The sequence below is a fragment of the Crinia signifera genome, chromosome 8 (assembly GCF_055691185.1).
Source record: "Crinia signifera chromosome 8, ASM5569118v1, whole genome shotgun sequence".
NCBI classification, from domain to species: Eukaryota; Metazoa; Chordata; class Amphibia; order Anura; family Myobatrachidae; genus Crinia; species Crinia signifera.
Genome location: NC_139224.1, coordinates 157,047,076 through 157,056,786, shown reverse-complemented (window position 1 = coordinate 157,056,786; position 9,711 = coordinate 157,047,076).

Below are 9,711 nucleotides of genomic sequence, written 5' to 3'. Positions count from 1 at the left end.
CTTTTGCTGGCGATTCCCTCTGCAGCACTGACACTGCGGAGGGGCAATACATCATACAGAAATGCGGTAATAACCCAGATAACAGGGTTTCTATCGCATTTCTGGTTTACACCATCCCGCCCTCTGTGAGATAACGGCCCATTTATGCCATAACATTATTTTAATGACATTTATTAAAATTTGAGTTCTATTTCAGATGGGATGTTGCTATGGGCAACCAATCAGATACTATCTATTATCTTCTAGAAGGTGCTAATTAAATAAGTAGATTCTGATTGGTTGCCCATAACAACATCCAATGTGAAATAGAACTCTCATCTTAGTAAATTTCCCCCATAATATCACATAATAGAATATACCTTCACAGATTGCCCCTTAGAAGGCCCCAGCCACTTCCTGTCATTATGACATCACAGGATGCATTAGAATGCAGCTGAGTTCCGTGTGATGTCACTGACTGCTACAGTTTCAGCCTTTTGATAGGCAGTTTTCAGAGGAGAAAGACACAAAAATGAAGTGTTCCTGTTTATGGTCCTAGGATTATTTATTACACCTGGCAAAGGAACAACAACTGCGATGGCTGAAGCCACAAATCTAGGATTCTCTGCAGGCCATGCCCCGACAAATGAATATGCCAACATTTTTGAAAACTTTGGCTTGATGATCGCCATGATCGCCATTATCTGTGCCTTTGTGGCAATTCTAGTAGTTATGATCGCCCTCTACAAATGCATCTTCAAAGGAAAGAAATCGGAACCTGACATTGAGATTGGAGATGATAGCAGCTGGAGCATAATAGACAAAGATGAACTTTTTCCAGTCAGACAGGTAACACCAGAGAAACCAGAACAACCAGAGATACCAGAGAAACAAAAAAAAAGAGTTTCATTTATGAAAAAGAAGGGAATACTTAGAAGGCAAAAAAAGATGCGAAAGCAATCAAATTACCACATACAAGAGGTAACACCAGAGGAAGAGAAAAATCCTCCGTAACCTCGAGAAGCATAGAGAAGTGTGCGGGCCTACGTGCAAGCATCTTTGTGGATATTAGAGCCAACAGCTCTGGCTTGGGAACCAAAAAGAGACCCAAATACAGGCTTGGGAACCTCAGACAAAGAAACCCACCCATGGCTTTTATTGCATGGCTATCGGACATGGCCCCTTGATGATGGAGTTACCAGTTTCAGATCTGGCTTGGGAACCAAAAAGAGACCCAAAGACAGGCTTAGGAACCTGAGACAAAGAGACCCACATACAGGCTTGGGAACCTGAGACAAAGAGACCCACAAACAGGCTTGGGAACCTTAGACAAAGAGACCCACATACAGGCTTGGGAACCTGAGACAAAGAGACCCACATACAGGCTTGGGAACCTGAGACAAAGAGACCCACATACAGGCTTGGGAACCTTAGACAAAGAGACCCACAAACAGGCTTGGGAACCTGAGACAAAGAGACCCACATACAGGCTTGGGAACCTCAGACAAAGAGACCCACAAACAGGCTTAGGAACCTGAGACAAAGAGACCCACATACAGGCTTGGGAACCTGAGACAAAGAGACCCACATACAGGCTTGGGAACCTGAGACAAAGAGACCCACAAACAGGCTTGGGAACCTGAGACAAAGAAACCCACAAACAGGCTTGGGAACCTCAGACAAAGAGACCCACAAACAGGCTTGGGAACCTCAGACAAAGAGACCCACAAACAGGCTTGGGAACCTGAGACAAAGAAACCCAATCCCCCCACACCCACCCCCCTCCCCACCCCCTCCCCACCCGTGGCTGTTATTGCATGGCTATCGGGCGTGGCCCCTTGGCGATGGGGTTACCAGTTCTTTAAGAATTGGTAGTGGCACAGCCACCATGGACCAACGCAATATTTATTTTGCTGTTAAGTTAGAACCGTCTAAATGTGCTGTCAGACTTGCTGTGATAGACTGCACTGACCAACTTTCAGCTTAATTTGCAAAACATCTATTATTCCATATAAATAATTCAGAAATCACCACCAAACGTTGTGCAAAGACTAGGGCCATTTCTAGGCCATTTGGATCCTAGAGAAAAATATAACATTTTCTGCACAAACACATGTATATAATACTAGGTGATTCATCGCGCCCTACGGGCGCTCTTCACACCGTCGTAAGGGGCTGCGCCCCCTTAATTTGTGAACATTTGTATATGAGAAAGATGGTTAGAATTGTATGTAAGTTAGTAGTAGTTAGTGAGTTATAGGTGAAATGTGTTAAATAGAGAGCATATGATTTGGAAGGGGGTGTGTATTAAGATATACATTGATAGTGTGGATGGTATAGTGACATTTGTGGGTGTGGGGGGGGGGGGCTGTGTGTGCATGTTGTTTAGGTGTGTGTGTGTGTGCAATAGTATAGTATCATACCTCCCAACTGTCACGATTACAGAGGGACAGTCCCGATTTTCGGGTCCTGTCCCGCTGTCCCACCCGCGGCAGGCATTGTCCCGCTGTGGGGGGTGGCAGTTGGGAGACCCCCCAATCTAATAGAATAGACGCTGTGCACTATTCTCGTATGAAAATGAGGTTGCGGCTAATTAGCATAAGCCGCGACCTCATTTGCATACGCCCCGCCCCCTTTTCACGCGAGTGTCCCTATTTATGAAGCAAAGAAGTTGGGAGGTATGTAGTATTGTGTATTTGAGTCAGCGGCTCCCCACTGGCGGAGGTCACGACACAGGAAAACAGGAGGCTGGGTAGTGATAGGGGTGTGTGGGCATAAGGGGGACTAAAGAGGAGGGTGGGAGATACTGTTCAGCTTCTGCCAGTGGGTGAGGGTCCAGTGTGGCAGTACAGGAGTACAGGATGGTGGCCCTGAGTCAGTGTCTCCTCCTACTAGGTGGGAGTTAGGGTGCATGAGAGCAGGAGGCTGGGCTATGAGGCATGATAGGGGCATGTGGGCAAAACAGCGTCAGCAAACTCCCCAGTGGTGGAAGTTACGGTTCAGGAGAGCAGGAAGCTGGGTAGTGATAGGGGTGTGTGAGTATACGGGGGACTAAAGAGGGGCTTAGGGGTGCCGTGAATTGCGGGAGGGGCGCGGGGGGTGCCGTGAATCAAGGGAGGGAGGGGGCGCAGGTGTCCGCGAATCGCGGGAGAGGGCGGAGGGGACGTGAATCGCGTGAGGGGGGGGGGGGGTTGCGAATTGCGGGAGGGGGAGTGACGTGAATCGTGGGGGGTGAATTGTGGAAGGGGGGGCATGGGGCGCGATGAATCACCTAGTTGGTTATATATTCTTGTAGAAGGATGGTAGGATGTTTCTGTCATTCAGAATGCATTTACATAAACAGTAATAGTAGCAGTAAAAGGTCTGACTTAAAACACCTACAGTAAAACAGAACAGGTGTTATATATTATACAAAGAATTGGTTGATGATGTCTAGGTTGACGTGCACATAGTTGTCACTGGAAAAAAATTGCCACAAGAAAAAATCAAAACAGAAAGGTCAACACATGTAAATGTTGACAACAGTGTGGCACTTCATTGGTGTCCATGTCGACACATGAGAATTATTATGAAAACATTAAAAAAAGAAAAATAAATCTTCAAAAACTCATGTCAACCTTTTTCATTGTCGACCATAGCTGTGTCAGTGTTTTGCATGTGGGGGGGGGGTGTGAGTGGTGTCCGCGAATCACAGGAGGAGGGGTCGTGGGTGGATGCCGTGAATTGCGGGAGGGGGGGTCGTGGGGGGGTGTTGGTGCCGCGAATCGTGGGATTGGGGGGGCGCGGGGGGTTGCAGTGAATCGTGGGAGGGTGGGTCACGGGGGCGGGGGGTTGCCGCAATGACAGGAGGGGGGGTGAATTGCGGTAGGGGGGGTCGCGGGGGGTGGGGGGTACCGCGAACCGTGAGAGGGGGGGCCCGGGGGGGTTGCGGGGTGCCGCGAATCGCAGGAGGGGGGGTGTTTCACGGGGTTGGGCTGCGAATCACGGGAGTTGCGGGGGGTGTGCTGCAAATCGCGGGAGGGGGGTCGCGGGGGGGGGTGCCGCGAATCGCCACAAGAAAAAATCAACACAGAAAGGTCAACACATGTAAATGTTAACATAAGTGTGGCACTTCATTGGTGTCCATGTCGACACATGAGAATAATTATGAAAACATTCAAAAAGTGAAAAATAAATCTTCAAAAACTCATGTCAACCTTTTTTATTGTCGACCATAGCCATGTCAGTGTTTTGCATGTACCATTTAATCGTGGGGTTGCCGTGAATGGGGGGGGGGGAGGTGGGGGGTGTCTGCGAATTGGGGGGGTCGCGAATTGCGGGAGGGGGGGTCGTGGGGGGTGGGTGACGCGAATCGTGGGAGGGGGTTGCTGGGGTGCCGCAAATCGCCACTAGAAAAAAATCAACACAGAAAGGTCAACACATTAAATGTTGACATAAGTGTGGCACTTCATTGGTGACCATGTCGACACATGAGAATGAATATGAAAACATTCTTAAAATTAAAAATAAATCTTAAAAAACTCATGTCAACCTTTTCCATCGTCGACCATAGCCGTGTCAGTGTTTTGCATGTGCCTTTTGATTCTGGGGTTGCTGTGAATCGCGGTGGCTGGGGGGGTGTGGGGTGTCCGCGTGAGGGGGGGGTCGCAGGGGGGGGGGTGTGCCATGAATTGCGGGAGGGGGGGTCGCGTGGGTGGGTGCTGCGAATTGCGGGAGGGGGGGTCGCGGGGGTTGCAGTGAATCCCGGGAGGGGGGGCGCGGTGGTGCTGGGGGGTTTGCCGCGAATCACGGGTCAGGGGGGGTGCCAGGAATCGCGGGAGGGTCGCAGGGGGTGCAGGGGAGGATGGGGGATGGGCGCGGGGGGTTACAGTGAATCGCGGAAGGAGGGGGACGCGGGGGCGGGCTGCCGTGAATCGCGGGAGGAGGGGGGTCGCGGGGGGGCGGGGTGCCCAAATCTCTGGAGGGGGGGTCGTGGGGGCTCGGGTTGTCGCAAATCGGGGGGGGGAACGCAAATTGCGGTAGGGGGGGTCGCGCGCGGGGGGGATGGGTGCCGCGAATCGCGCATGGGAGGGGGTGGTGTTGCCGCGAATCGCGCGGGGGGGGTGACGCGAATCGCGGCAGTGGGGGGGGGGGCGCGGGGGCGGGGTGTGCCGCGAATCGCGGGAGGGGGGGTGTGTGCCGCGAATCGCGGGAGGGGGGGGTGCTGTGAATTGCGGGGGGGGGGGGCGGCGGGGGGCGCTCACCTGGTGTGTCTGCATACCACCCAACATGACCCTTTCCAGGAGGGACACATTGCTCTGTTTCCTGTTACCTGTGTTGAAGCACCTTTCTAATCAATTAATACCATGGGCGGTATTCAATGAGCCTGATTCGCCAGGTTTTTATGGTGAATTTGTGCTGTTTGGCGAATTTCTGACTAAAACGGTGAATCACCCTATTCAATGACCAGTTGGCGAATACATTTGAAGGTTTTGGTCACCATGATTCACCGAGCAGCAATCGCTATCTTTTTATGGTGAAGTGGAATGTGAACTTTTAAAATAAAGTGTTCTGTTTTTTACATTTGGTGTCAAAAAATCAGGAATTTTCTTCTGAGGAGGGGCATGCTATTTTTATTCATGTGCTGTAAGCACATGAATATATATTTAATTTTAAAAATAATATTTTTTTTTTTTTTTTTTTTTTACACAGCAGCCAGCAGGTGGCGCCAGAGCGGAGCCGCTCATTACATATTCATATATTCACTGCACGATCATTACGATCCTGTGTAGTGAATATACGCTTGCCTGCTGGGACCCCCGGGGGGGCAGCCTGTGCTGCCTGGCACCCGGGGAGCACACCTAACCCCCCACAAAGGTCTGGGCTAGGCAGAGAGACTACCATCTCTCTGCCTGGCACCGTCCTGAGGCTCCCTGCGGCAATCGCCGCAGGAGCTCATATTCGCCTGTCAGGGGCAGCGAGCCCCTGACACGTTGAATACCGGAGCCCGCTGGCTCCGGAACGTGGCGAATGTGCAGCGAATCCTAAAAAGGATTCGCTGCACCTCGCAGGGTATTCACATTGAATACCGCCCTCTGTGTGAAACAGGTGATGGCTATCATACATTGTTATGGAAGTCCAGAAACAGAGCAATGTGTCCCTCCTGGAGAGGGTAATGTTGGGAGGTATGCCAGGGTTCTCCGCTGAGAACACTGGTTCTGACCGATTTATATCCAGCCCTCTGGATATTATTCACCAGGCGATAGCGATGCATGTGGCTGCGCATCGTATAGCTTTGGCCCCTACACCGTGGGGCTGATTATAGCCAGGAGGGGGACCCTCATGCTGTTTTTTAATTTATTTATTTTTTCACTGTAAATCCTAGCAGAGCGGGCCTGGCTCAGAAGCAATCCTAGAGAAAGCTTCTCAAACAGGGGCGACTCGGAGGGTCCCGTAACCCCACATTGTATCAGACCCGCTGTCAGTCACCTGCAATATGGGTTCTTTGCAGCAATCAATCACAGGAAAAGAGCCGTTACTGCTTTGGGGCTCATCTACCCTGAACGGAAGAACGGCCCGACGATTGTATATATGTGTACCCAGCTAAAGTAAGTATATGATGCGCTCTCAGATGTCGCGGTACATGTCTGCGATTCCAGGTGCCCCCTTCACAATATCCCTGAGATGCTTTTTCAAAAGTAGGCAACATGCAAACCATACAGGGTGTCTGGTCTCTGAGAACCTTAACCCCTTGCTGTCTGCTGTAGATCTGGCACAGCAGGAATCTCTTATATATTTGGCTACATCTGTCACTCAAAGTGTGTCTGGAGCTGTAACGCTGGGTTGTGGACTTCCATCTTAATTTATGATTGTCATCACCTGTTTTAAACAGGGTAATTGATAAGAAAGGTGTTTAAGCACAGGTGATGGTAATCCATAAATTAAGAAGAAAGTCCAGAAACAGAGCAATGTGTCCCTCCTGGAGAGGGTCATGTTGGGAGGTATGCCCTGGCCCTGACAGATCGCTCAGCGCACAGCGCTGACACATCACTGTGTGCTGAGCAATCTAGCATCACTCAGAACCCTAAAAAATATCTCCATGTGTGTGGGCCCCTTCAGTCTCCCCTTCTCTGGCCTACTTACATTCAGCATCACGCCAGTTGGTATTCCAGCGCCGGCATCCTCATTGATGTTGCTATTTCGGGGCTGTTCTCCTGGCAGTAGTCAGGATGGTGGCATGTGAATGCTGGCATACCGACTGCCGGGTTGTTCATCTCCAGATAAAACTAGAATTATTTATATACATACGAAATGTATTTTATATCTAGATACGTTTATGTGACCACTGTTACCAAGTCTCTGAGTGCTGCTGCCTTTCTTCAACAGCTGGGGGTTAATAAATAAAAGTAGGCTGTTACCTGGAGACGCTGCAGCATAGTGAGGCACTGCCGGACATCACAGATGGTGAGCGATTGTGACTCAACTATTTTTGACCCGCGCCTTATACGGGGGACAAAATTAATAAGTATTTTGGCAACCAGCGCCGGGCACAAACACAGCCCTGGCCAAGGCATTACCTGTAGCTGGTCAGCCTGGGCAGGGAACCTGGGGGAGTTGGGACCCCCCCCCCCCCCAATAAAAGGGTCCCTTCCCTCTCGGGCACCCCCTGCCTGAGCTGAAGCCCGGGGCTGTCCCCAGTTCCCCTGGGCGGTGGGCTACGGGCTGATAGCCATAATGTATAAAAGTAGATACATAAACTGTAGACAGGCCAATATGCTGATATTAGAGCGATGAACTGCGCACACCGGTGTGATGTTAATTCCATATGTTAGTTATCAGCAAATAGCTACCAAGAATTATAAAAATGTGGACGTGCCAAATGATTTTTTCTATCTGAATACATAGGGCCTAATTCGGCTGTGAATTAGTAGGCCGAGCGATTATCAATAGACTGCGCATGTATACCGGCCATGGTACGCATGCGCGAGGCCATCCTGCGATAAAATCCTGCTACTTTTTTTAATCACTGGCTGTGCGCAAGGTGATTGACAGGAAGCCGGTGTTTGGGGGGTGGTACCCGGACGTTTTCTGGGAGTGTCAGGGAAAACACAGGCGTGTCCAGGAGTTTTAGGGAAAGGCGTGTGATGTCAATAAGCATCGCACAGTGTGTGGTCCTGAGAGCTTCCATCCTTGGTGATATTAGAGCTAGTAGAGAGAAGGTTTTGTCCTTAGTGGGGTGCACCAAATGTACTATAAACATTCACTTTTAATAGGATAAAACACACACACAACATATAGTAGTAGTTTAGAAAAAGACAATAGAGGTGTTTATAAAACAAGGTGGCAAGCGAGCAGTACACTGTATATTACTATATGTTATATGTGTTTTAAATATTTCACAATTTTTATCATTATCCTATTAAAAGTGAATTTTTATACTGCTTCTGCAGTTTACTGCATCTATCTATCTATCTATCTATCTATCTATCTATCTATCTGTCTATCGCAGGATGCCGTTGTCCTAAGATACTTGCGGGGTAAGGCGGCACTACAGTCATAAAAAAAAAATACTGAAAGCCAAATCTTAGACATTTCAGTAGCTTTTATGTGGTCATCTAGGTTTACCACACCATATACCCCTTACACAAATCATGCAACACAATAGTAACCCCCTTATACTGTACTTGCCTCTTACACATTATGCCACATGGATTGAGCCAAAATACACACTATACCAAATGGATTGAGCAAAAACTCACAACATGCCACATAAACAGGCAAGCCGAAGGTGCGCATTCAAAATCTACATTATAATGCCCATTACATGCTAAGCCATACACCATAATGTACATTACGTATTATGCCAAACTCCATAATGCCTATTAAATATTATGCTACATAAGTGCTGCTTACCTACATGCTCATTGCCAGGGGTTCCATGCTCGTTGCCATGTGGGATTACATGCTCATTGCCATGGGGGAATACATGCTCGCGGTAACTGGGGGACAGCTGCCACCGGGCAGAAGTGACAGCCATTGACAGCCGGGCAGAGAGCAGGGGGCACTGCAGGTCCCGGCTATTTGAAATAATACCCCTTTCACACCAGAAAATGCAGGGACTTACCCGAGAATATGGTCCCAGGATCATGCCCCTTTTACAAATAGTCCCTGCATTTTCTGGTGTGAGGGGGAGAGAAAACAACCTCCCCCCCTTTAACCAACTGGCTATAGCTTCAGAACCAACTGACCCATTTACATGAGACCAGTATCAAATTGAAGAACTTCTGAGTGGCCTTTGAATGATTTTAGTCGTGTGAAACTGGGTTGTTTGTTTCCAGAGAAATCTCCCCTCAAACAACATGAACAGCCATGAAATTACAATTCAGAAAAATTGGTTTACCCGCAATATCTCTGGAACCAATTAAGCTATATGGACCAGCCTGGTATCAGATTGAAGGCCCAGCGATTGAATTCGAATGAGATCCTCGAGCATCTGTGATGCCAGAGGGGGAACTGGCAGCCGTTGGAACCGGGTGGGGGTCGGAATTAGCGGGACCCATGTTATCCTATGGGGAAAACGTTCCAGGTTTGCCTGGCGGTATCTCTGGTTCCGGGGGGCTACCGAAGTGAGGCCGGGCTTGTTGGAAAGCCCTGGCCCTCCGCTACAAAATGAGCCTATTTGGAGAGTGGGCCTGGAGCTACAGCTCCATCAGGCCCATTGTTAATCCAGCCGTGGCTATACCATAAACAATA